Raw genomic sequence first — 4,274 nt, forward strand, 5'->3', positions numbered from 1 at the left:
CAAGGCAGATACTCTTCCAGCATTCATCACCAAAAAAATAGCAGGAATTGAACCATAGACTGGCTCACTTTTCTATGGAAGTGCAATGCTGCTGCTTCAGTTACGTCAATGGAACTGTATCTTCTGGATACTGCACTTAAACACAGCAGCTCCATTTTATCGGAGTGTTCCGCTAACACCATGGCTTTGCTCAACTTCCTCACTGGGATCTTCCTACCCAGCAGCTACTGAGATTGATTGGAGGATAGATAACCTCACACTACTCCTCCATGGTCACAGAGTCTCTCTCCATTTCTAGACAGCCCTCCGCCTATGTTAGAAAGAGCTCCCATGAGCAGCCCTGATGCATGATTACACAGGTTCTATTTAACAACTCATCGCCAAATGCAGTTAGAAGGCAAGATCTTCATTCACAAGTCTGGGGCCACTCCAGGATGAAGCAGGGCTCGAAAAACATTTCATTTTTCTAGACCTGTAGGTCTAGTAACCTACAAAAGCAATTCGACCTAACTGCTCTGCACTCACTACTCTGCACTCACTACTCTGCACAATGCTCACCACTCTGCACTCACCACTCTGCACTCACCACTCTGCACACTCACCGCTCTGCACACTCACTGCTCTGCACACTCACTGCTCTGCACACTCACTGCTCTGCACACTCACTGCTCTGCACACTCACTGCTCTGCACACTCCCTGCTCTGCACACTCCCTGCTCTGCACACTCCCTGCTCTGCACACTCCCTGCTCTGCACACTCCCTGCTCTGCACACTCCCTGCTCTGCACACTCCCTGCTCTGCACACTCCCTGCTCTGCACACTCCCTGCTCTGCACACTCCCTGCTCTGCACACTCACTGCTCTGCACACTCACTGCTCTGCACTCACTGCTCTGCACTCACTGCTCTGCACACTCACTGCTCTGCACTCACTGCACTCACTGATCTGCATACTCACTCTGCACACTCACTCTTCACACGCACTCTTCACACGCACTCTTCACACGCACTCTTCACACGCACTCACAACTCTGCACTCACAACTCTGCACTCACAACTCTGCACTCACAACTCTGCACTCTACACTCACACTCTGCACACTCACTCTGCACTCACTACTTCACACTCTGCGCACTCTGCACTCACACTCACCTTCTGCCTCACAGAGGGATGAAGTGAGCGCCGTTCTACTGGGCAGACCTGGGGTCGGGCGTGAGGGTCGCCAGGGGCGCCCATGTCGCCAGGGGCGTGCACACGTGCACAGCAGTGCGCAGCCCCTGCCTGAGAGGACGAGGAGCCCCCGCGGTGTGGACCAGCCAGAGGCCCGATGCAAGTGCGCAGCCCCTGCCTGAGAGGACGAGGAGCCCCCCGCGGTGTGGACCGGCCAGAGGCCCGATGCAGGCCGCAGTTACAGCGACCTCATGGATGGCGGACGCTTCGGATCTGCAGGGTGCTCCCAGAGTCGAGGGATCTCATCCAGTTCTGCATTCTTATGCGAGAAGCCCCCACGGTGGCAGCAGACGTCAGGAGTGGCGGCTGAGGCGGTAAGTGGGGCTTAATTGTGGGGGGGGGGGCGGCGGCGTGTATGTGTGTGTGTGTGTGCGTGGGGGGGCGTCGGCTGTGTGTGTGTATGTCTGTGTGTGTGTGCGCGGGGGGGGCGTCAGCGGTGTGTGTGTGCGCGTTTGTGAGTGCCTTCGGCCTTCAGTAACGCTGTGTGTGTGCGCATGCACACAAAGCGCGTCCACATACCCTTAGCGGCTCGTGCACCTGTCTGTCTCCCTTGGGAGGCATTTTAACAACAATAGGTCTCGCTGCCGAGACATAAAAAGCAACAGAAATGTGACTAGTCAACCTATGCAAAGTGCTTTCCGGTGCACGGCAACAGGTTATGTTATGTTATGTTACTTCGGTTTATATAGCGCCAGCTCACCAACAGGTCTCAAGGCCACTCCATTATTTGTAGCTTTTGAACAGTTTGAGCTCCAAACAATTTTTTGGGGTTATAATCTGCAGATTATGCACAATATGATGGGTTATGTGGTAAATTTGATAAATCCACATGATTGCAAAAAAAAGCAGTTGTCACACAATCGCGTAATTCCAGTGACCCTCCAGTCGGGTCTCCACCCTGCCTACAACAGCTTAACTACCAGGATTTACTAAGCACAAAGATAACATTCCATGCATCATCATATTTTCACAGCTCCACAGGCAGCACTCTATAGCTTGCCTACTGAGCCGATGCATCACAGGCACACCAGGCACTGCATGGATCATAAAGCTACTCTTCAATTACCTTCTGCTTTCATTAGGAACCCTAGGAGTAGATCGCGCCTGAGAATAAATAAGGCAGTGTGATCTTATGTGGTGAATAACGCTTTAGATCTAAAACGGTGAGAGCGAGCACATCCCCATTGCAAAGCTTATTTAAATCCACGTGCATCACGTCTATCGTTTGCAAAGTATCCTTCTCTTGATTATTCTCGCACAGTAGCTCCCTTCACTGGCTGCAAAACAAAAACTGTGTGATCGCTAATTTTTTAACTTATCGAAGAGAACCTCCACGTGCTTCCTGTGAACACCAAAACCGCTTCACAATCACATGATTAAATTGCATTTATATACTGCGCATTACCCCTGACAAGGCATTGAAAAATAATTCTCCAACTACTATCCAATTAGTCAGGCAGTGCCCATCCAATTATATATCTCCTATTACTGAGGCGACCCTCTGTCTCTACGTGTTTGCACACTATCTTATTCTTTGAAAAATCGTGTAGGTAAACAGTTTCTGGTCCTTTCTCTATGCCTACTTCTCACCCGTGCAAAATCCCCGCCGAAGCCAGTGACTTCAGAGCTGTCACCTCCCGCTCGTGGACCAGTTCGTCAGCAGGACCTTTTCAAAAAGTGCCGCCCTTCCCCCGGAACTGTTTACTTTTCTCTGGGCAACTCAGCGGCCCGAGGGGGGCGGGCCATAAACCGGAAATTACGTTGGCTTTGTCTTCCGTTCCGTGGCCCGCCCCAATACACGTTGTTCTCTGAGCACGTTAGTGAAGTTGTTATTTTTTATGCCAGAGTAAGGGGGCGCACAATTGGGCGACATTTTTCCCAATTGTGCGGGGAAAACCCATGCCTTGCGGGGGGGCTAACTTTTGGGCTGGTATTGAGCTTATGTGCACATTTTTTCTGGCTTGGGCGTGCGCCGACCACGATGAGGCCGTGGCGTGCGCCTATCACAGTGGCACAGAAGGTCCGGTGGCAAAGGAGCGCGCAACCTGCGCTGACATCAGAGTATTTATTTATGCATTTTTATATAGCGCGGACTTTACCCGAAGGCGTCAGAGCGCTTCACATTAGGAACAGAAATGAAACATAATGAGAAACATTACAAAAGAACAGATTGCAAAAACATACGTTACTTACATAAGGTAATAGTGACAATTGTGAGCAAACAAAATACATGAGGTAGTAAAGGTAATAGTGACAATCGTGAGCAAACAAAATACTTGAGTAAAAATTGTGAGCAACCAAAATACATGAGGTAGTCAAAAGTGCACAAGAGGAAATGAAAGTGACAAGTGTGCAGTTATAAGAGAAAACAGAGTACAATTAGAGGTATAGTCCTGCAATAAGTGCTAGACACTCAGGCTCAGGAACAAGCGTTACGTGGGCAAGGTGCCACTTGTGCAAGTATCAAAGGTAAAGACATGTGAGAGGTAGCAGCCGTGTGTTGCAAGGGCAGAGTGGTGTGTGCATGTTACAAAAGGGCACCAAACACCAGTACATGGAGAATACTGCAAAAAGGCAGACCCTCTAATCACAGGCATACACTGGGAAGGCACTTCCATGGTCATGGAAAGTAGAAATTATCAGTAGTGGGAAGTCTTCCTCACAAATAGCAAGAGGCCGTGAATTACTTTTGGAGGTGTCTCTGGAGGAGGAGAACTTTGAGGTCCCTTTTGAAGGCCTGGGAGGAGGCGGTGGTCCGGAGCTGAGGTGGAAAGGAGTTCCAGATTCTCACTGCGTTGCCTGAAAAGGATTGGGCCATTGTTCTTTCCTTCTTGAAAGTGGGAGGTTCAAGCAGTAGATTCTCCGCATTGCGTGAATGTCTAGAGCCACCAGAGAGTTTCAGTTTATTCGCCAGGTAGCTGGGAGATGAGGAGTGCAAGGCTTTGTGGGTAATGCAGGCAGTCTTGTAGATAGCTCTAGCCTCGAAGGGAAGCCAGCGGAGGGTGGATAACATCGGTGTGATGTGATCGCTTCTTTTGGCCCCAT

At 50.1% G+C, this 4,274-nt stretch overlaps 1 protein-coding gene across 1 annotated transcript in view; it reads right to left on the bottom strand.

Annotated features, from left to right (window-relative positions):
- SMARCAL1 (SNF2 related chromatin remodeling annealing helicase 1) overlaps positions 1-2,970 on the bottom strand; it is a 326,034-nt gene extending 323,064 nt beyond the window's left edge. The window contains exon 1 of the mRNA XM_078679275.1: positions 2,820-2,970. The gene's annotated coding sequence lies outside the window, so the exon portion shown is untranslated. The remainder of the gene's footprint in view (positions 1-2,819) is intronic.
- Between the last annotated feature and the right edge of the window lie 1,304 nt (positions 2,971-4,274).

Source organism: Lissotriton helveticus, chromosome 3_1, assembly GCF_964261635.1.
Source record: "Lissotriton helveticus chromosome 3_1, aLisHel1.1, whole genome shotgun sequence".
Lineage (NCBI taxonomy): Eukaryota > Metazoa > Chordata > Amphibia > Caudata > Salamandridae > Lissotriton > Lissotriton helveticus.